The sequence below is a fragment of the Elephas maximus genome, chromosome X (assembly GCF_024166365.1).
Source record: "Elephas maximus indicus isolate mEleMax1 chromosome X, mEleMax1 primary haplotype, whole genome shotgun sequence".
Classification (NCBI taxonomy): domain Eukaryota; kingdom Metazoa; phylum Chordata; class Mammalia; order Proboscidea; family Elephantidae; genus Elephas; species Elephas maximus.
The window spans coordinates 51685200-51710657 of NC_064846.1; the positions used below are offsets into that span (position 1 = coordinate 51685200).

Consider the following 25458-nt stretch of genomic DNA (forward strand, 5'->3'; position numbering starts at 1 on the left):
TCACTCATACACACAAATATACTCACACCAACACTCACGTGAATAAGCACACAGAACCACTAAGACAGATACGGTCACACACATGCCCACACTCAACATTCCCATAGGCACACGGACGCTGTCACACATTTCTCACAAATATTCTCATACATTAAAAAGCTCACACACAAATCCTTTGACATAAAGACAATAACATGCTCACATACGTGCCCACACTCAAACATTGCCTCACAACACAAACACGTTCACATATTGACTCACAAACACAAATTTATTTCCCATTCAATGTTAGTCACATTTACTCGCATCCACATTCTTACACTTTAGTTCAGAATTGTAGATTGACACTTTATATTGCTCGCATTCACTCACACACACTAATACACTCACACATAAACATGGTGCCACACATTCACTTACAGAAACTGCTCTCACAAGTACATACATGGACATGCAACAGTGTACTTGCTCACATGAACATGCTCACAAACTTACTTACAAGCACTCATGCTCTCACAGGTGAACAGGATCACACACTCATTCAAATGAACATGCTCACAAATTCACTCACACACATAGACAGATTTACATATGCTCACATACACCTGCCCGCAGCCACACATAAACACCCAAATATTAACATGATTTCACACAATGATTTGCTAACATGTACTCACATAAACACACATACATCACACCTTCAGTGTCATTGACACCCATACTACACACAAACATGCTTATTCATTCATTCACTCATGAACACTTCATAAACGTATGCACATGTGAACTCACACTCACAGCCTACACACTCACCAAGAAGTTCACACATTCACTCACATGCTTGGACATGCTCACACATGTGCACATGCCTGTACGTTCTGTCCCTCTAATCGCTCACCAGTTTACTCACACCCGTAGACCCAGTCGCAGACACTACACACGTTCTTCACATGCACAAATATACTCACATTAACAGTCATGCACATGACAGTGCTCACACACTCACTCGTGAGCCTGAGTATGCTCACATACATGTAATCATGCACACGTCCACTCATTCACACCAACACATTCACTGACACATGTGGACATATTGGACCTTAGCATTCTCACACACACATTCACTGAATAACATGCTCACACATTCACTTATACTGAGAGACACTCATTCATACGAACTTGCTCACAATTCAGTAACACACATATATTAACATATTGAAATTCAGACATGCTCGCTATTCACTTACGATTCACAGATTCACACCACAGAAACTATTAGGCTCACATTCACTGACATATGCTCGTGCATTTATTTACATACTCAAACATCCTCATAAATTCACTGTTACACATGAATATATTCATGCATTAACATGATCACACACATAAACACACATGCTCACACATTTACTCAACACAAAAACTCATATTCATTCACTCACATGGATATCATGCATTTACTCACATGCGGACATGCTCACCCTCATCAAGGGTTACATGTATTCAGTCATATACTCTTAACACACGTGCATTCAGACACTTGCATATTCACTTATTCACATGAATAAGCTCACCAGCTTACTTATAGTCATGACACATAATCATATACATACTTGTCACATGCACAAATGTATTCAAATTTGCAATCACACAAAAAACAATGATTACATATTCACTCACCCTAATATACTCAACATACACGAAGTTACTCTCTGATTCATTCATACACTCCAACTAACTCACATTCACCGACACGCAAACATATTCAACTTTAACATGCTCACACATGCACACACATTGACACATAACCATGCTCACGAATTCACTCACACTCAGATACTCCCACCTGTATCATACACACTTGCTCCCAATTCTGTACACAGACGTTAGCATACTCATTCACAAACACGCTCACAATGCATTCACACACACACATACATGCTCACAAACAGGAAAATGTTTACACATTTACTCACATGGAAGGACATTCTCAATATATGTATGCTTATTCACTGACTCACATGGACACACTCGTGCACTCACAGGACCATGTGCACAAACTTCTCATAGACACACTCAAAACCACTCCAGATACTCACTCTTAAACACAAGAATATGCTCACAGATTCACAAACTCACACATTAACGCTTATACATGAACAGGCTCACCCATTTATTCACATACAAACATGGTAAGAAATTCACTCACACAGACACATTAATGTGCAATTGCACAAACATAAGACATTCACTCAAATCACATTTACACACTTAGACACATGATCATGCTCACACATTCACTAATAAGCTCGTATACACAACAAACTCACATAATCACACACATTAACTTGCTCATACTTTGATTCAACCAGACCAGTACTTTCCAAAATTAACTCACATGCACAGATAAATTCATGTTAACACATACATGGGCTCAAACATTCACATAGACATGCTCACATACATATCCAGACCTTGAAATATGCTTATTCATACAAACTCTTTGAAATACATTCACGCAAACATACTCATAAATGACCAAGCTCATGCACATGATCATATGAACACATGGGCAGATACATAAGAACATACTTACCTGAGTGCATACACTTATATTCACTCACATAAACACATGCATTCACACAAACATGCTCACCGAATTACACCTATAGATATATACATTCACTCCTACAGATTCACATCTTATCTCAAAATCTTACATTAATATGCTCACACACACAGAATCGCACATCTTGCTCACACACTAATATTCATTCACTCACAAAAACATGGATTCATTCACATACAGTCACTCATATGATCACACACACTCATACATTCACACTCTCACCTTAATATACATTCACTCCTCCCACATTAATGTGTTCACACACACAAACATCTTCATACATTCGGCCACATAGGATCACACGCATTAACATGTTCACATGCATGAAAATGCTCTTTCACTCATACTCACCAGCAAGCTCACTTACGTGCACAAACTAACACATTTACTCACACATGAGTATGCTCACACATTCACTCACATAGAGACATGCTCAGATATAAACACGCTCACCCACGACATTCTCACCCACTCACTCACTCATGCTCACAAATTCACTAACAACCATAGACACAATAACATGTAATCACACATGCACACATATTCACTCACACACATGTGCTCAGACACATGAAATGTACACTCACATTCACTGATGTGCAAATACACTCACTTTTTACCACAGTCACAACTCAAACTAACATTCACTAACACACAAGAACATTCTTATGTAAGAACCCATGCTCACAAATTCTTTCACAGATGCAAATATACTCACACACTCACATGAACATACTCATACTTACACTGACACGCATGGACCTTTTCACATAGTCTCATGCTCACACATTCACTCAGACAAACAAATATGCTCGGATATCACTTGCAGTCACAATTCATTCACACACGTACATAGAGTAACATAGTTATACGCACGTGCTCACACATTCACTTACATACATGCTCAAACACGAACACACATTCACTACTGCACACTTATACATTCACTCACATAAATATATTAACATACATATCCATGTTCACACATTCATTCAGAGAAACAGGCTCACACGTCAGTTATACAAACATGCTTACAAATGTACACACAGACACACCCATACACTTCCATGCACATGCTCATAGATTTACTTGCATTTGCACACTAACACACTCAAATGTATAAACAGGCTCACACGTCTACTTTTACATGAACAAGTTCACACACAAATGCTCACATCTTCACTGACACATTCACACATTCATTCACACACAAAAGTGCTCTCATACACCCACACATTCACACTCACACATACCATCATTCATTCACTCATAAATATAGACATGCTCACATACTCACACATTCACTCGCATACACGAATGTCTTTATACATATATATGTATACTCTCACAAATTCACTCACACCTGCACATTCACACAGGAATGTTCATTCATGCATTCACTCATACATGGATGTGCTTAACACACGTGAGCATGCTCACACATTCACTCACCCACAAGAATATACATAGTAACCATGCTCACACACACAACAGTCACACTTTCACTCACATAAAACCACATGTATGTTCTCACATTTGCATATTAACATGTTCACATACTGAAACATGCACATGCATTCACTCACACATACATAGTTCACACACATGAACATACACATTCACTCACAGACACATCCCCAGCTACATATACTAACGTGCTCACAGTTAAATACCATCACTCACTGAGTCATGAATAGACTTGTTTACATATACTCACTCATATATTCATGCAGGCAACACACACACACTCATACAAACACATGTTCGACTGAAACAAATACACTTATACAATAACAAGCTCACATGCGTGAACATGCACATGAATTCACTGTCTCACACCAACATTACAGATTCACTCACAAAGACACATTAGTATTCTCTCACATGCACACAGTCATAATTCACGCACAAACATGCCCACATACGCTGAAATGCACATGCTCACACATTCAGTTAAACACAGACAAGCTCACATGTGCATATGCTCACGCATTCACTTGTATACATAAACATGCTTATGGGCATGTCCACACGTTCACTCAAACTCACACGTGAACATGCTCATATACCCTGTAATTCTTGGGTCTTGTTTCTGGTCTTACTGCTCTTCACTTTTTATGAAGAAAGTATTTAGAAAAAGAGTGCTTCATTACCTCGGTTTTCTCTTTATTTTCCCCTGACCTCTTCCTTTCAGCCAAGCAGTGTGAATTGTCCCCCTCCCAAATATGGTGCAATGATAAGATCCTTGACCTGAGGGGCAGGAAGTCGGCTTTTGGACAGCAGCAGCTGCCACTAACTGAATAACTTGACTGATTCCCTTCCCCTCTCTGGGCCTCAGTCACCCCATGTGTAAAATGATGGAATAGGGACAGTGTGGGTTTAGATGGGTGCTCTGTAGTTAGATGACACTCTTGGAGGTTCCACTGAAGGCTGGTAGTGAAACGCAAAAGGTTTGATAGGATTTCAGTTGGGATGTAAAGTAAAATGGAATCCTGGCAAGCTGTACAACTGTCACTCCTGTGAGCCCTTGGGGATTGCTTCATCTAATTCTTCCATTGTATGGACAAGGAAACAGGCCTGAGGGCACATGACAATTCACTTTGGTTCCATTTAAAACAAGTTTGAATCCACACACAGTGGAAACAGGGCTGAGGGAAACAGAGGCTGAGGGAGCTCAGGGCAGGTGCCCCTTAGTATAGAGAAAAGTGGGAGATGGTAGCTAATACAAGAACTGGACCTTGAGCCCTGATCTCATGAGAGTTCATAACAATTACTTTACCCAGGCACCCATAATATGAAGCAAATCTGAAGGAATTAGGATTGGAAGTTAGTCATCCCTTTATTCTGAGCATCTACACCTGTGGTTCTTAATGAGGCCTGCCCATGAGAATCACCAGAGGAACTTTTCAGAGCTAGAGATATGCCCAGGCTTGTGGAATTGACAAACCTGAGAGTTCCCTATACTCTTAGTAATAATGATCTCTAACATTTACAAAGTGTATATCATGGGCCAAGCCTGGCTCTAAGTGCTTGAACTATATTAGCTATCAGATCGGATCCAACTTTTTCCCCATTGTATCCATAAGGAAACTAAGGCTTAGAGAGGGTAGGTTAGGTGACTTAGGTAAAGTCACACAGTAAGTGTCAAAGTGGAGTTCACATCCAGGCAGCCTGACTCTTGAGTCTACACTCTCTCCTACCCTGCATGTAATACTATCTTCCTATGTTGTAGGTCACCACGTGTCCATGGGAATATCTATTTCCATCTCCAGGATTGAACGAATCTCAGAAATGAGCGTAGTAAGTGTGTCAACTCTAGTCATGGGGCTGGAGACAGCTTCCAGGACACACGGGACAAGGAGCAGGCTCATAAGCCATCTTCAGCTCTGATCTGTGACAGAGCTTACGTAGAACAGCATGGTAGATTTTTTTTCCTAGAAAAATAAGGAATCAAACCCCATATCACACCATATACAAAAACTTAGTTCCAGGTGGATTACAGATCTAAAAGCTAAAGTTTTATGATTTTTTTAAAAAAAAATACGGTTCTGTCTTTGTGTCTTAGGGGTAGGTAAAGATTTCTTTAAAAAGACACCAAAAGCACAAACCATAAAAATAAGTACTAATAACTTTAATTCTATTAAAGCTCTGTTTAGCTAAAACTTCTGGAACTTCTGTTTTGCAAAATAAACAAAAGACTGCAACAAATGTTAAAGGAATAGTCAGTGGACTAAGATATTTGCAACCAGAAGGACTAATATTGAATGTATGTATAATTCCTGAGTTGATAAGAATACAAAATTCCAACAGGAGAATGACCTGAAAATTGAGCAGATGCTTTTGTGAAGAAAGCCAGATGGTAGATAAACATATGAAAAGATACTCGACCATGTTAGTAATCAGTGAATTAGAAACTAAAACCACAACGAGATCTCGTTACACACACACACACACACACACACACACACACACACACACACACACACAACCAAACCCATTGCCATCAAGTCAATGCTGACTCATAGCGACCTTATAGGACAGAGTAGAACTGCCTCATAGGGTTTCCAAAGAGTGGCTGGTGGATTCAAATTGCTGACCTTTTGGTTAACAGCCGAGTTCTTAACCACTGTACCACTAGGGCTCCAACGTATCCACAAGACTGACAAAAATCAAGAGGCAGACAATACAAGTGTTGGTGATGCTGGAACATTGGAAACCCTTCATCTGTTCCTGGGAGGGGTGTAAACTGGAACTTCCACTTCATTGTGGTTCTGGTATACATGATGCATTCAAACAATGATAGGCGTGGGATATTCACACAAGAGAATATTATCCAACCATGGGAGTGAACAAATTATAGCTACACACATCAGCCTGAATAAATCTCACAAATATAATGTTAAGTGAAAGAAGCAAATCATAAAAACCGTACAGTATAATTGCATTTGGATACAACTCAAAAATAGGTCCAACTAAGCATTGTATTGCCTAGAAATAAATATGTAGACCATATATCCCTATTTAAAGCAAGGCAATTATTACCATAAAATGTAGGCTACTGCTGGGAGTATAATAAATATGTTCCGGAAGGAACACTTCAGAGCTTCAAAGTTATTGGCAGTGTTCTGTTTGTTAACCCAGGTATTACAAAACGTTCACTTTATTATTTATCTGTAAACATACATATGTTTCATGTACTCTTTTATATTTATGAGATGTTTCATATGTGTGTGTGTGCTTACATGGACACACACACAAAGTCAGAGATCTAGAAGACCTAACCCTGACTATGGTACACTTATAACTGTAGTTTACCATTCTCTCCCTAGGACTATCCAATCACTATATTTTTCTACCAAACCTGGAAAGACCCACACTTAGCATACCACAGGACTAATCTCAACCTGACTCTGGACTGCCGGATGCTTGACAAGTTGTGAGTCCCCAACTGCTACTTCCTGAATAGCAAAGATGCTTTTGTGTATGTTGTGACTGTGGAAAACTATATATTTCAGTTTTACTAGCATGGAACAGTGGGCATCCAGCGAGTCCCCCTAAAGCCTGGGGACCATCCAGTGGGCTGGTGCTAGGCGCTGCTGAGATACTGCATCCTTCCTGCTTAGAACTGCGTATCCCACGAACACCCTCTAAAGAACATAGAGACTCCTTGCTTTCCAAATTTGTCTTGCATTGCCCGCCTCGCTAGTCGTACTTAGTAGCCAAAGTGGACCATTCACAGTTTCCCACCAGCCATCCTTTGCTGTCGTGTCTCCACCTTCGCTTCTGCTGTTCCTTCTGTCTGGAATGTCCATTCTTCCTCTTCATGAGTCTAGGCCCTGCCCATTATTAAAACTCTAACTCAAATATCCGCTTTTTCAAGAAATCCTCCCTGATTCCCTCAACTGGAGGACCTCTCTTTTCCAACTTAGCATTGTACACGTTCTGTTACTTTATCTTTGTGTCTTTTCTCCCATGCAGTAAGGGAGGGAGATGGATGATCATCAAAGCCTGTGTGGTGAGGTAGAGGAACAGATCTGTGCCATTGGCCATATTTGTATCACACAAGGGACTTGGAAGGGGAGGTGTGGGGTATGTGCAGTCTTTGAATGTTGGTATATGGCTCTCTGTACACACTGAATGCATGCACACTAGAATTCTCTACCAGTCTATTAATAGCAGGCAGTTGCCAAGATTCTCCTGAACACGTCATCTCTTGCAAACCATCTCCACGGTCATTCATGAGTGATAATTTTATCTCACACAATTTTCTCCAAAAGATAGCTGCCAGGGTTCAGCTCTTCCGATTTTTGCAGATATAATCTCTGAGTTTTTCTTTCCCTGGGTGTTCTTCTCCATCCCCATTGTTTCTTTCCCTTTTCTCCATCCACTTTCCCATGGACCAAGCTGCACAAGTCAGAATAACAGAGCTTGCAGGGAACAGGTCAGTGGTAACACTTGTTTCATATAAATGGTGGTATTGGCCGATTATTTGATTATTGCTGCATGGAGGAGCAACAGTAGGGACAGAAACAGGCACACACACACACACATACACACACCCTGCCCATTCTACAAAATGGAAATTGCTTCAAGGATTGAAAAGAAGTGGACTGGGGTTAGGAGATGGGAAGGGTTGGGTAAGAGGTGAGACAGAGCCTAGCAGATGCTGTAGACAGCTTTGTAGTTATTGTCCTTCCCACTGGTCAATTCTCCCACTTCCCCAGATCCTACAAGACCTGTCCTCAGATTTCTCTCATGGACCTACTATATGACAACTTGAAGCCCCTGCTCACTTGACACACTGTCAGTACTTCATGGCCTACCTTACACATGAATCCTTTCTATCTATTCATGCCCACTGGTGTTTTGCTAGCCCCCAGTATCCACATAGGCCTGTATCTCTGGACATGCATGCAGATGTGCAGAGATGAGCATGCTGTGAGAGCAGTGCCCATGGCCAGAGTTGGACCTGGGTTCCTGCTCACATCTGTATGTGCACAGCACACCACATATCTCCATTCCACATTGGATCTAGAGCTTCAGCTGCTTCACTGTAGCAGACATTTTTCTCTTTATGGCCTTGATGCATTTTTACAAAACACAAGTCCCTTTCCTGTCTCTTCATTCCATTTCCTCAAGGGCCCTTCCAGTTTTGACACCCTGTGGTTTTCTGACATGATATGTATCTATTCTTTGTTTAAGTCCTGCCAAATCTCGTTTCTTTGTTACATACAAATTCCCTCTCTTCTCCCTACACATCTGCACCTCATCTTCCCTCTAGGAAGAAATGAAGGAAAGGTAGCAGAAGAAAGAAAAAGAAGGAGGGAAGACCCAGCTGTGAGCTGAGTAAGGGAATATGTAGGTGGGTCAGTTCGAGGAGTAATACCCCTCCTCCATCCCTGCGGTTTCCTTGGGAATGGTTGCTTGCCTGGACTTGACTTGCTTTCCCCTTCCTTTTCCATTTCCTTCACAGACTTACCACTATAGCTGTTTGACTTACCACCACAAGCAACTTGTTCCCTGGATCTGCATAAATTTCCTATGGACACACAGGACTACACACTGGAGGTTGAGAGCTGTATGGATGTCTCTTATGGTCCTTCTTCCCTGTCTGGGGTTAGGGCCATCAGGAAACCAAAGGTGGAATTTACAGTGAAAGAAACATCCTATCTGCTCTCCCTCTGCCTTCCCTCCTCCCCGCTCTCTCTCTTGCTCTGTGTATGTGTGTAGGGGGCGGGGTGTGCATCACTTTCAGTCTTAGCTGTCTCCCATCTAACAAATATCCTCTCTCCCCCTTCTTTCCTTTCTTTCTCCAAGTCCACATCTCCTCCTTGAGAGGAGGCCTTTTTGTCACACCGATAAAGTGGTGTAAACCTGGCCGAGTGCTTCCACATCCATTTCCTCATTTGCAGAGAGTGAAACATTTGAGACTTTATCAGGGAAAAATGAATTAGCTTCAAGCCCTACACCAGCTCTGCTGGGCCACATAGACCTACTGCAACATGGTATTATCACTGGCCTGCTAGTGTAGTAAATGGGTCAGGTTTGCAGCCTGCCCAGGCTGGGTGCTGCTGAAAAGAGTTTTAGAGGCTATCATGGATTGAATTGTGTTCCCCCAAAATGTGTGTCAACTTGGCTAGGCCATGGCTAGGCCATGATTCCCGGGATTGTGTGGTTGTCCTCCATTTTGTGATCTGATTATTCTCCATTTTGTGGTGTATTATAAATCTTAGCCTTTATGCCTATGGTTATGATAGCATTTTGGAGTGAGCTGTCCGTCATGTTAATGAGGCAGAATTACGTTATGTTAATGAGGCATAATTATGTTAATGACGATTAGGTTTTTTTGTTATGTCAATGAGGTAGGATTGTGGTGCAATGTATCTTGAGTCACTGCCCTTCACCACCCTACAAGAGATAAAAGCAGAGTGAGCAGAGAGAGAGGGACCTACTACCACCAAGAAAGAAGAGCTGGGAGTAGAGCACGTCCTTTGGACCCAGGGTCCCTGCACTGAGAATCCACTAGACCCAGGGGAATATCGATGCCAAGACACACGGAAATTTCTAGGGAAAGCTGAGCCCACAGATGTTGAAAGGAGACAACCTTCTGGCAGAGTCAATAGAGAGAGAAAGCCTTCCCCCTAGAAATGGGACCCTGATTTCAAAGTTCTAGCCTCCTAAACTAAATTTCTGTTTGTTACAGCTATCCACTTGTAGTATTTCCATTATAGTAGCTAGTAACTAAGGTCTTAGGTAGCTAAGACAGAGGCTGAACTGCCCCTCAGTCTCCGTTCCTGCACTCCTCCTCCATTCTGTACTTTTCCACCCTGAAAATTCCCTCTGTCCTGCCACCTTGACATCAATATGTCTCCTTGCCAGGTTCCTACATGCACTTGGTACTGAAGTTCCAGGTTCAGATGGAAGTCAACAGCTAACTTGTACAGCTTCATTGGCCTACTGTTCCCACCGCTGCTCCCTTCTGGAGATTGTTTAGGAGGAACCATGATGCCTCTGTAGCCAGAATGACTGTTGATGACCCAAGTCCCTCCCCACCCCAGGGAGGGAATTGAATCATTTTTCTCTGAAAAAAATGAAAGTAAGGGAGGAGGAGTCCCTGGAACAGTGTGTGACTGCACACTGTCTTGGTGCAGTTTTCTCTACCACGACTTGGGTATAACTTCCTCTTCTGGACTCCTATAGCTCTTTATTTGCATTTCACTAGAGACATCTTGAGGCCAGCTTCTCTGAGAATAATTTCTCCATTTTTGAAGGATAATTTTGGCCAGATATAAAATTCTTGATTGACTTTTTTTGTTTGTTTGTTTTTCGGTACTTTAATATGTCCTATAGGGACCCTGGGTCCAAAGGACCACTGGTGACCTCCATGGTTTTGAGGAGAAATTGGCTGTAAATCTTATTGGGACTCGCTTTAAGTAACATGTTGCTTGTCTCTTGCCGTTTTCACTATTCTGTCTTTGTTTTTCAGCAGTTTGGTTATAATGTGTTTGGGTGTGGATCTTTGTGTTTTCCTAGTTGGAGTTCATTAAGTTTCTTGGATGTATAGATTCTTGCCTTTCATCAATTCAGGAAGTTTTCAACCATTATTTCTTCAGATATATTTTCTGCCCTTTCTCTCTCTCCTCTCTTTCTGGGACTGCCATTACGCATATGTTGGTATGCTTAGTTTTATTCCACTGATCCCTTAACTCTGTTTATTTTCATCATTTTTCCTTTCTGCTCCTCAGAATGGATAATTTAAATTGATTGCTTTTCTGCCTGCTCAACTCTGTTATTCAACCCCCTTCTTCATGGTACATAAGAAGGTAAATATAATAAACTTCATAAATGTATACTTAATTTCCTTGCGCTCTTCTTTAGAAGGGATAAAATTATATAAAGTAGCAATTATAACAATATATTTTTGAATTTTTAACAGATACAGGCATAATATGTATGATAACATTAGCACAAAACAAGGTGAGAAGGTAATAGAAATGTGGGAGTGATGTTTCTGTGTCTTAGTATAATAAAGTTAGTGTACATCCGAAGTAAATTATGTTAAATGTATATGTGTGAATACATATGCTCAGAATCACTTGTCATTAGGGAATTACAAGCTAAAACAATGAGATACCACTGCACACCATTTATAATGGCTAATATCCAAAAAAACTGACAGTACCAAATTCTGATGAGGATCTGTAGCAACAGGAACTTTCATTTATTACTGATGGGACTGCAAAATGCTACAGCTACTTTGGCAGATAGTTTTGCAGTTTCTTACAAAGCTGTACAAGACAGGCCTGGTGCTCTGTTTCCGAAAGGTCACAGCCTTGAAAACTCTGTGAAGCATTTCTGTCCTGTACACATGTGGTCACCATGAGTTGGAATCGATATGGTGGCAACTAACAATAATATATCAGCGATTGCACACAACTGATTTCAAGACTTCCTATAAATCTGCAGCAATCAACACAATTGGGTATTGGTTTAAGAATAACATATAGATCAATGTAACAAAATAGACAGCCCAGATATAGACCAAAACCAATATAGTCAATCCATTTATGACAAAGGTACAAAGGCAAATAACTGGATAGATTAGGTCTTTTATACAAGTAGGGCTAGAACATTTGGACGTCCTTTAGCAAAAAATGAACCTAGACAGAGTTCACACACAAGAATTATCTCAAAATGGACAATAAAGAAGGTATGACCTTGGGTTTGGTGGTGAGTTTTTAGATAAAATACTAAAACCATGATCCATGAAGAAAATAGTGTTAAACTGGACTTTGTCAAAACTAAAACTATTTTCTCTACAAATGATGCTGTCAAGGGAATGAAAATACCAGCCACAAACTGAGAGAAAATATTTGGAAATCACATATCTGATAAAAGACTTGTATACAGAATATAGAGTAACACTTCAAACAGAATAAGGTAACAAACAACCCAATTAAAAATGAGTAAAAGATATGAACAGATACTTCATCAAAGAAGATATGCAGATGGCTAATAGGTATATGAAAATACATTCAACATCATTTTTAATTAGATAAATGTAAATGGTAACAACAATGAGATGCCACTACACACTTATTAGAATGGTTAAAATCCAAAAATCTGACACCAGCAATTACTGATAAGGATGAATAGCTACAGGACTCTAATTCATTGCTGGTGGGAATAAAAAATGACACAGCTACTTTGGAAAACAATTTGGCAGTTTCTTATGAAGCTAAATGTCGTCTTCCCAAGTGATCCATCATTCACACTTTTACATATTTACCCAAATGATTCAATAAATTATATCCACACAAAAACATCTGTATAAATGTTTATAGCAACTTTATTCATAAAGACAAAAAACTGAAGCAACCAAGATGTCCTCCAATTGGTGAATGGATAAACACACCCTGGTATATCCCTACAATAGAATACTAATCCAAGATACAAAAATAAGTACAGGATTGATTTTTTTTATTGTGGTCAATTATATATAACAAAATTTACCATTTTAACCATTTTTAAGTGTACATGAAGTAGATTCACAATGTTGTGCAACCATCACTGTTGCCAAAATTTTTTCATCACCCTAAAGAGAAACTCTACCTACTAAGCAATAACTTCCCATTCTCCTTTCCCATTCCTGTTCTGCTTTCTGTCTCTGTGTATTTGCCTATTCTGGATATATAAGCAGAGCCCTGGTAGTGCAGGAGTTGAGAGCTACGGCTGCCAACCAAAAGGTTGGCAGTTTGAATCTGCCAGCTGCTTCTTGGAAACCCTATGGGGAAGTTCTGGATTCTTCACTCAGCATGTTTTCAAGGTTCATCCATGTTGTAGCATATCTCAGATTTTCAATTTCTCTTTATGGCTGAATAATATTCCATTGTTTCTATATACCACATTTTGTTTATCCATTTATCTGTTGATGGAGATTTGTGTTGTGTCCACATTTTGGCTATTGTGAATAATGCTATAATGAACATTGGTATAAAAGTGTCCATTTGAGTTCTTGCTTTCAAGTCTTTTGTTGTATACCTAGGAATAAAATTGCTGGGTCATGTGGTGTTTATGTGTTGAATTTTTGAGGAAGTTTTCCACAGGATATTTTCCACAGTGGCTGAAACATTTTACACCCTCACTAGCAATGTACAAGGGTTCCATTTTCTCGACATGCTTGGCAGTGTTCATTATTTTCCTTCTTTCTGTTTGTTTCTTATAGCCATCTTGGTGGATGTGAAGTGGTATCTCTTTGTAGCTTTGATTTGCATTTCGCTAATGACTATAAGGTGGCTATCAGCCAGTATTGACTCTACGGCAACAAGTTTGGTTTTTTGGTTTAATGACTAGTTATGAGACTCTGGTGGTTCAGTGGTAGAATTCTCACTTTCCATGTGGGAGACCCAAGTTGATTCCCAGCCAGTGTACCTCGTATATCGCCACTACCTGTTTGTCAGTGGAGGCTTGCGTGTTTTATGATGCTGAAGGAAAAGTCAAACAAAGATGTGTTATTAAGTTGGCCACCACTAGAGTAGTGTTTAAATCTGTGGAACCCAAGTAGGCATCCATTTTTGTGAGGATGAATAACTCCTATCTCCAAGATGGAATGAGTATAGCGCACTCAATGTGGAACCAAGTAGCTGTATGGTGTTCTCAGAGAAAGGAACTTAACAGAGGGCCCAGCATCAAGTATTACTCTTGGAAATTTATATATTCAGCACTGGCAGGATCTTGATCAGATTTGGCAAGGGAGAAAAAAATGCTGTTGATACAATGCTTAGTCTGCATTTCTGCTACCATTACAAGTCATGGATCCGTTATGGCAGGACTAAGATGATTGAGGAAGGACGCTGACATTCGCAGCATGAGTCATTAGATCCACTTGGTTGTTGAGTGTCTTTTCTACAGGAAATTCTCTTGGGTGACCATTAATATAAGGCACAGAGATCCATAAGCTTTGTTTCCATCCCCATTGGTCTATCCACATGCCTCCTATCCAGACATCTTTGTCTGCAGTTTCTAGTCTTGCTCCTTCCAGGACCCTGACTTACCAGCCAAGTCATTTAACGTAGTCTAGGAGTCCACGTGAGACTTCTTCTTCCTCCATACATCGTAAATGACCAGATGTACTGCTTAGACCTCTGCCCACTGGGAATTTTCCCCTTCAGTAGTATTTAGGGCAACTCCAACCGAGACTGCAATCTTGCAGTAGTCCAGTTCAGATATGATCAACATTTAATGCTGACGCGTCTGTGTACTAGGCCTGATATTTTTCCTCCTCCATTAGTTGGTCATAGGGTACCACCCCTATGAGGCCATAGGAGGTATTTGAGGAAGGATCATAATTGCAACAGTAGTAGATTCCATTGGGTTCTCAACCATCTATTGATTTATTTTTGCCATCTCAGGCTGGATCTTGAATGTAACGTTTCCATCACAGGATGGATTGCTACTGAGACTGCCAGAACTTAGCGCTCAGTGAAACTTACAATGTCCAGGTTATAATAGGGAACTCCTGCCATATATAGTCACCTTTTGTACCATGATTAGGCACTCTATATCTACAAAGGCTAAATAGCATACAAGAAGCTGCATTTTAAATGGCAAGTAGTTTGCTGGCACCGAAGGTATGGTTTTTCTCCGGAAACCCAAATCTGCATTGCAACTCTCTTATTAGTTCTTACAAGTCACTTGATACTGGAACTTTATGCACCATAGATACCATGTTGTTGTTGTTGTTAGATGCACAAAAGAATGAAACACTGCCCAATCCTGCACCATCCTTAAAATTGTTGTTATGCTTGAGCTCATTGTTGCAGCCACTGTGTCAATTCATCTCATTGAGGGTCTTCCTCTTTTTCGCTGACCCTCTACTTTGCCAAAAATAATGTCCTTCTCTAGGGACTGATCCCTCCTGAAAACATATCCAAAGTATGTAAGACACAGTCTCGCCATCCTTGCTTCTAAGGAGCATTCTGGTTGTACTTCTTCCAAGACAGATTTGTTCGTTCTTTTGGCAGTCCGTGGTATATTCAGTATTCCTTGCCAACACCACAATTCAAAGGTGTCAGTTTTTTGGTCTTCCTTATTCATTGTCCAGCTTTCACATGCATATGATGCGATTGAAAATACCATGACTTGGGACAGGCGCACCTTAGTCTTCAAGGTGACATCCCTGCTTTTCAAAACTTTAAAGAGGTCCTTTGCAACAGATTTACCCAATGCAACGCATCCTTTGATTTCTTGACTGCTGCTTCCATGGCTGTTGATTATGGATCCAAGTAAAATGAAATCCTTGACAACTTCAGTTTTTTCTCTGTTTATCATGATGTTGCTCATTGGTCCAGTTGTGAGGATTTTTGTTTTATGTTGTGGTGCAATCCATGCCGAAGGCAGTGGTCTTTGATCTTCATTAGTAAGTGCTTCAAATCCTTTTCACTTTAATCAAGCAAGGTTGTGTTGTCTGCATAACACAGGTTGTTAATGAGTCTTCCTCCAATCCTGATGCCCCGTTCTTCTTCATATAGTCCAGCTTCTCGAATTATTTGCTCAGCATGCAGATTAAATAGGTATGGTGAAAGGATACAACCCTGACGCATACCTTTCCTGACTTTAAACCAATCAGTATCCCCTTATTCTGTCCAAACAACTGCCTCTTGATCTATGTAAAGGTTCCTCATGAGCACAATTAAGTGTTCTGGAATTCCCATTCTTCTCAGTGTTATCCATAATTTGTTATGATCCACACAGTCGAATGCCTTTGCATAGTCAATAAAACACAGGTAAACTTCCTCCTGGTATTCTCTGCTTTCAGCCAGGATCCATCTGACATCAGCCTGAATTTCTGTCAGTTCCCTGATGATATACTGCTGCAGCCGTTTTTGAATGATCTTTAGCAAAATTTTGCTTGCATGTGATATTAATGATATTGTTCTATAATTTCCACATTTGGTTGGATCACTTTTCTTGGGAATAGGCATAAATATGGATCTTTTCCAGTCAGTTGGCCAGGAAGCTGTCTTCCATATTTCTTGGCATAGACGAGTGAGCACCTCCAGCGCTGCATCTGTTTGTTGAAACATCTCAATAGATATTCCATCAATTCCTGGAGCCTTGTTTTTCACCAATGCCTTCAGAGCAGCTTGAACTTCTTTCTTCAGTACCATCGGTTCCTGATCATATGCCACCTCTTGAAATGGTTGAATATTGACTAATTCTTTTTGGTATAATGACTCTGTGTATTCCTTCCATCTTCTTTTGATGCCTCCTGCATCGTTTAATATTTTCCCCATAGAATCCTTCACTATTGCAACTTGAGGCTTGAATTTTTCTTCAGTTTTTTCAGCTTGAGAAACGCCGAGTGTGTTCTTCCCTTTTGATTTTCTATCTCCAGCTCTTTGCGCATGTCTATCATACTTTACTTTGTCTTCTTGAGCTGCCCTTTGAAATCTTATGTTCAGCTTTTTTACTTCATCAATTCTTCCTTTTGCTTTTGCTGCTCGATGTTTGAGAGCAAATTTCAGAGTCTCCTCTGACATCCATCTTGGTCTTTTCTTTCCTGTCTTTTCAATGACTTCTTGCTTTCTTCGTGTATGATGTCCGTCCACAACTCGTCTGGTCTTTGGTCACTAGTGTTCAATGCATCAAATCTATTCTTCAGATGGTCTCTAAATTCACGTGGGATATACTCAAGGTCATATTTTGGCTCTTGTGGACTTGCTCTGATTTTCTTCAGTCTCAGCTTGAACTTGCATATGAGCAGTTGACGGTCTGTTCCATAGTCAGCCCCTGCCCTTGTTCTGACTGATGATATTGAACTTTTCCATCATCTCTTTCCACAGATGTAGTCAATTTGATTTCTGTGTGTTCCATCTGGCGAGGTCCATGTGTATGGTCGCCATTTATGTTGGTGAAAGAAGGTCTTTGCAATGAAGAAGTCGTTGGTGTTTTAAAATTCTATCATTTGATCTCCAGCGTTGTCTCTATCACTAAGGCCACATTTTCCAACTACCGATCCTTCTTCCTTGTTTCCAACTCTCACATTCCAATCACCAGTATTGCATTGATAATTACTGGTGATTGGAATGTGAGAGTTATAGATAGCATAAGTACTTATCAATATGCTGGGTCATATGGACTTAGTAGCAGGTTGGCTTGCATTGAAGACTGGACCTACTGCAGAGATGACTTTCTCTCTGTGTTCCACTCAAATATGGCAGTTTTCTTAACCACCTGATAAATGGCTTCATACTGTATTCCAAAATGTATTATAGGCTCTTCTGTGTATCTTTCTTAGTGATGGAGGTGCAAAATGCAATAACTCGGCCTTTCCTTGAGAATATGCCTTGGAAAACCCCACAGTTTGTAGCCCTAAAACCTCCAGTGATATTGACAGCCCCCTAAATCTTTGTGGAGTTGATTTTCCACACTTGGACGTACATATGTCTCTTTGGGCATCTGGAGTACATGCCACTTGATGTTCATTAGGTCTGGTTAGCATGATGTTATACATAGAGTGGACCAGTGCGATATTACATTGGCTATGAAGATAATCAGTGTCTTAACACTCATAGATACAGAGTATTTTGTAAATGACAGCAGAGATTTAATATAGCCCCAGGCAAGATAGTGAATTCATACTGCTGTAAATTCCAAATAAAAATGAACTCCTCTTGATCCTCTTTATTAATGGACACTGCGAATAGCCCATTGACCACTAAAAACATCAGTATACCAAATACCACAAGCTATATTGAGCAATTCCAGTAAAGATATCACATGCTGCATGTCAGTTACAAGTGGGATTACCACTTGATTAAGTATATGGTAGTCTGCCATATTTCCCCATGTTCCATCTGACTCCTGTGAGAAATAAACAGATGCTTCAAACAAGGGTACGATGAGGTCCACAAATCCTACATTCTTTAAGATTTTGAGGGTGGTGCTAATCTCTGCAATTTTTCTGTATAGAATCAGTATTGCTTGTAATTTCCTATCTTGTTGGGAGAGAGAGAAGTTTCAAAGACTTTCATATGGCCCTTCCTCTATAAGGTCACTGTCTTAGTTACCTAGTGCTGCTGAAATACAAATACCAGAAGTGGGTGGCTTTTTTTATTTTTTTGTGAAAATATACACAGCAAAACATAAAACACTCAACAACTTCTACACGTACAATTCATCGATATTGGTTACATTCTTCATATTGTGTCACCATTCTCACTGTCTCTTTCCAAATTATTTTACCACCATTAACATAGATTCTCTGCTCCCCTAACTTCTCATCTGTACTTTAGAGTTAATGTTTTCAATTTGATCTCATAATTCTTTAAAAAAGCACAGTGCTCGAGGCAAACAGTCTTTACTGATTAAGCCAAACTGTTGTTTGGTCTAAAGATGACTTCAGGAGATAGTTTCAGTTCAGGGTTTAAAGATTATCTCGGGGCAATAGATTTCAGGGCTTCTTCTAGTCTCAATGGGTCTAGGAAGTCTTGTTTCCATAAAAATTTGATGTTCTGTTCCACATGTCCCCCCTTTTGATCAGGATCCATCTATTTAATCCTTGATCAAAATGTTCAGTAATGTTGGCTGGGCACCATCCAGCTCTGCTGTCATGACAAAGGAGGCAGTAGTTCATGGAGGCAATTAGACCTGCAGTCCAGTTCCTCCTCTGATTGGTCTCCTTCCTCTGCTGCTCCAGGCAAATAGAGAGGAATTGTTTTATCTTGGTCAGCCACTCACAAGCTTTTAAGACCCCAGGCACTACTTAATGAACTACAAGTTAGAACAGAAACTCTAAAAACAATATTAGGCCAATTGACTGGACTGTACCATGAAACCATGACCCTAAAATTTGAACCAAGAAAACGAATTCCATGAAGTGTTTGCTTGTACCTAAGCAGTATCAGTACCTGCTGCCTTGTGTGTGTGTGTGTTATGTTTTTTGGTTTTGTTGTTGTTGTAAAATTATATGTAATACAACACTTACCAATTTGAACTTCTAGTGTACAGCTTAGTGATACCAGTTTTATGAGTCGAGTTCTGTTACCGTCGAGTTGATTCCGACTCATAGCGACCCTATAGGACAGACTAGAACTGCCCCATAGAGTTTCCAGGGAGCACCTGGTGGATTCAAACTGCCAACCTTTTGGTTAGCAGCCGTAGCTGTTGATCATTATGCCACCAGGGTTTCCCTAATAACTATAGATATCTATGTATTTATCTATTCTTGTCATTTCATATAAGTGATATCATACAATATTTGTCCTTTTGTGATTGACTTATTTCACTCAGCATAATGTCTTCCAGGTTCATCTGTGTTATAGTATGTATCAGTACTTCATTTCTCTTCATGACTAAGTGGTATTCCATTGTATGTATGTACCACATTTTGTTTATCCAGTCTTCTGTTGATGGGCTTGTTTCCACTGTTTTGCTATTATGAATAGTGCTGCAGTGAACATAGGTGTACATATGTCTGTTCACATCGCTACTTTTAGGTCCCTAGGGCATATACCTAGGAGTGGAATTGCTGGGTCATATGGTAGTTCTATTTTTAATTTTTTGAGGATTCGCCATTCTGTTTTCAAAAATGGTTGTACCATTTTACATTCCTATCAGCAATGAGTGAGATTTCCAATCTCCCCACATCCTTGCCAACATTATATATATGTATATGTTATTGTCTTTAAGTGAAAGTTTACAATTCAAGTCAATTTCTCATACAAAAACTTATACAAACATTGCTATGTGACCCTAGTTGCTCTCCCAGTAATGTGACAGCACACTCCTCCTCTCCACCCTGTATTTCCCGTGTCCATTCAACCAACTCCTGTCCCCCTCTGTGTTCTCATCTCACCTCCGGACAGGAACTGCCCACTTAGTCTCTTGTGTCTACTTGTGTTAAGAAGCACAGTTCTCACCATTATCATTTTATGTCATATAGTGCAGTCTAATCTTTGTCTGAACCACTGAAAAGAGAGAGAGACAGCTCCACAATAATAGTAGGAGACTTCAACATATCACTTTCGGTGAAGGACAGAACATCCAGAAAGAAGCTCAATAAAGACATGGAAGATCTAAATGTTTTGCTACTATTCATAAGGTTTCACTGGCTAATTCTTTTCAGAGGTAGACTCCTGGGTCCTTCTTCCTACATTGCAAAGAATGGGAATTCCGGAACACTTAATTGTGCTCATAAGGAATGTGTACATAGGTCGAGAGGCAGTTGTTCAGACAGAACAAGGGGATACTGCGTGGTTTCAAGTCATGGAAGGTGTGCATCAGGATTGTATCCTTTCACCATACCTACTCAATCCGTATGGTGAGAAAATAATCTGAGAAGCTGGATGATTTGAAGAAGAACAGGGCATCATGGTTGGAAGACGACTCATTAACAACTTGCATTATGCAGATAACACAACCTTGCTTGCTGGTTTTTGGGTTTGGTTTTGTCGTAAGAGGGACCACAGGAAGCGTCTCATGACTCTGCCATCTTGGCGCCATCTCCTTTGCCAATTTTTTTTTAAATCATTGTCATTCTGCTAGTGGTGAGGTGGTATCTCATTATGGTTTTGATTTGTATCTGTTTAATGGCTAAATCACATTGAGCATCTTTGCATGTGTTTGGTGGCCATTTTAATGTCCTTTATGATAAAATGTCTACTTAAGTCCTTCACCCATTTTATGGTTGGGCTATTTGTCTTTTTGCTGTTAAGTTGTAGAAATTTTATATATATTTTGGATATTAGACCCTTATCAGATGTATGGTTCCTGAAGATTTTTTCCCCAGTCTGTAGGTTGTCTTTTACCCTTTTGTTAAAGTCCTTCAATGAACAAAAGGATTTAATTTTCATGAGGTCCCAGTTATCTATTTTGTCTTCTGCTGCTCATGTATTTGTTGTTATAATGGGTAGCTTTAAAGAACAGAAATTTATTTTATCACAGTTCTGGGGGCTGAAAGTCCAAATCAGTGTATCAACGGTGTCGATTCCTTGTCAGTAGGCTCATTGTTCCATTGGTTCTTTTTTTTTTTGCTTTATGTATTTTTATTTTTTAAATAATTTTTTTATTGTGATTTAGGTGGAAGTGTACAGAGCAAATTAGTTTCTCATTAAACAGTTAATACACAAATTGTTTTGTGACATTGGTTACCAACCCTGCAATGTGTCAGCATTCCTCCTTCTCCATCCTGGGTTCCCTGTTTCCATTTGTCCAGTTTTCCTGTCCCTTCCTGCCTTCTTGCCTTTGCTTTTGGGCAGATGTGCCTATTAGTCTCATAGACATGGATGAACTATGAAGCACATCCCTCATGTGTGTTGTTGTTGGTTCTGTAGACCTGTCTAATCTTTGGCTGAACAGTGAACCTCAGGGGTCCTTCAGTACTGGGTTAAAAGGATGTCCAGGGGCCCTGCTCTTACAGTTTGTCCAGTCTCTGTCAGACCAGCAAGACTGGTCTTTGTGTGTGTGTATTTTAATTTTGTGCTACATTTTTCTCCCGCTCTGTCCAGGACCCTCTATTGTGGTCCCTGCCAGAGCAGTCAGTGGTGGTAGCTGGGCACCATCTGGTTGTACTGGACTCAGTCTGGTGGAGGTTGTGTTTCATTAGTCCTTTGGACTAATCTTTCCCTTGTGTTTTTGGTTTTCTTTATTCTCCTTTGCTCCCGCTGGGATGGGACCAGTAGATGTATCTTAGATGGCCACTCACAGGCTTTTAAGATCCCAGTCACTACTTACCACAGTTGTATGTAGAACATTTTCTTTATAGAGTATGTTATGCCAATTGAGCTAGCTATCCCCCAAGGCCATGGTCTCCAGCCCTCAGCCCAGTAGCTCGGACCCTCAGGGTGTTTGAATGTGTCTGTGGAGCTTTTGTGGCTTTGCCCTGGTCAGGTTTTGCTGACATCCCAAGTATTGTGTACTGTCTTACCCTTCACCAAAGCCTTCTGCTTTTGTTTGCTGGCTGTGCCATCCCCACTTGAGGTATTTTTATAAGTGCACTTTGCTAATTTTTTTTTACAGCAACATATTTGGTGCTTATGAGGATGCCTCATGGGGGTGAGGGCACAGCTGGCAAACAAATGCAGAATACACTTGTTATTTGTGTAAAAATATGGTATGTATGAATTCCTGTGTCCAATCTGCTCTTTTAATAACTCAGAAGTGATTAGGTTTAGGACACACCCTACACTGATATGGCTTCATTAATATAACAAAGAAAACCCTATTTCCAAACAAGATTAGATCCACAGATATAGGGGTTGGGATTCTAATACATACTTTGGGGGACACAATTCAATCCATAAAATTCACTTAAACCAATATGAAAATTCTGCTTCCTACCAAGTACAGTCAGCCCTCCATATCCACAGGTTCCACTTCCATGGATTCAACTACCTGTGGCTCAGAAATATTTTTTTTAAAGTTATGTTGTTGTTGATGTGTACTATGTAGTTAGGCATTGTTTTAGATTGAATTGTGTTCCCCGAAAATATGTTTCACCTTGGCTAGGCCATGATACTCAGTGTTGTGTGATTGTCCACCATTTTGTCATCTGATGTGAATTTCCTATGTGTTGTAAACCCTACCCCTATGATGTTAATGAGGCAGGATTAGAGGCCTGTTCCCATTGCCAAATGAGTCGATTCCAACTCCTAATGACCCTGTAGGATTAGAGGCAGTTATGTTAATAAAGCAGGACAATCTACAAAATCAGGTTGTGTCTTAAGTCAATCTCTTTTGAGTTATAAAAGAGAGAAGCGAGCAGAGAGACAGGAGAACCTCATACCACCAAGAAAGTAGTACCAGGACCAGAGTGCGTCCTTTGGACCTGGGGTCCCGGTGTTAAGAAGCTCAGACCAGGGGAAGATCAATGACAAGGACCTTCCTTCAGAGCTAACAGAGAGAGAAAGCCTCCCCTGGAGCTGACACCCTGAATTCAGACTTCTAGCCTCCTAGATTGTGAGAGCATAGATTTCAGTTTGTTAAAGCCATCTCCTTGTGGTATTTCTGTTATAGTAACACCAGATAACTAAGACAGGCTTACTATGGCAGCATCTGTACTGATCGTGTCCGGACTTTTCTTCTTGTCATTATTCCCTAAACAATACAGTATAACAACTATTTACATATTATTTACATTATATTAGATATTATAAATAATCTAGAGATGATTTAAAGTATACAGAAGGATGTGCATAAGTCCTATGCAAACACTACACCATTTTATATAAGGGGCTTGAGCATGTGCAGATCTTGGTATCTGCGAGGGGTCCTGGAACCAATCTCCCACGGATACCGAGGGATGACTGTATGCCATTACCAACTCTTTACTGATGGTCAAGGGAAACAAACTCAGGGTGGGTCCACAGAACCATTGATCCACTGTGAGATGAACTTGAGACAGAATTTCATTTATTGCCTGAACTTTATAAGCCCCTTTCTAACCAGAGAAACCCATATTCAATATTTTTAAAAGATTCTAGGTATCTTCCTTCCCATAGTGTGCTTTTACCTTGGTAAATAGCCACAGGTTCTTTTGGGGAAGGATTGGGTGGATTTTTCTGACCTCTCCTTCAATCAGTGAGCTCTGGCCATATGCACTGACTTAGATCTAGAAACTTGGTGGGGGACTGCAATTTTCCACTGCAGCTGGTAACATCAGCTTTCTGCTTCTCAGCTGTCTTTTTTTTTTTAAATAAAAATAAATATCCCCAATAAGCTGTCCATACGTTTAGCTACCGGAACACTACTATCTACACAGCATTGCCATAGAGTCCTGTTGGTCAAACTAACTTGATTCCACTCTGGCTTTGCTATCCATTAGAGGTCCCTGGATAGTGCAAACAGTTAAGCACGCCACTACTAATTGAAAGTTTGCAGTTCAAACACACCCAGACAAGCCTGATGATCTGCTTCCAAAATGTGACAGACCAGAAAACCCTACGGAGCAGTTCCGCTCTGCGCACATGGGATTGCCATGAGTCGGCATCAACTCCACAGCAAATAACAGAGTAATTATGCTCACCTTGCCCCTGATGGTTTTTTGCTGCCACCTGAGCCCTGCCATCCTGGAATTCTATCATCATCATTAATTGTCAGTTCCATGGCAGTATTGCTTGCTTTTGACCATGACTCATCACTTACATATTTACATAATTGTTGTCCAGTCTCAAGTGTGGAGAAAGTTCATGGTGAAAGATAAAATATATGTTTTTGTTTTTGTGTGTGTGTCAAGTAAAACACACAAGTTCTGTAAATTTTACAAAAACACATGACCATACAGATGTATAACGAGAGACAATGATTGACAGTTTTTGTACCCAAAGAGA

General features: G+C 40.2%; 1 long non-coding RNA gene across 2 annotated transcripts in view; it reads left to right on the forward strand.

Annotated features, from left to right (window-relative positions):
• LOC126069608 (uncharacterized) overlaps positions 1 to 25458 on the forward strand; it is an 80381-nt gene that overhangs the window by 44845 nt on the left and 10078 nt on the right. Inside the window, exons 4-5 of one of the 2 annotated variants that reach the window (XR_007515981.1) lie at positions 7459 to 7565; positions 11875 to 11952. This is a non-coding gene — a long non-coding RNA (uncharacterized LOC126069608). The remainder of the gene's footprint in view (positions 1 to 7458; positions 7566 to 11874; positions 11953 to 25458) is intronic. The other variant, XR_007515980.1, reaches the window with a different exon arrangement.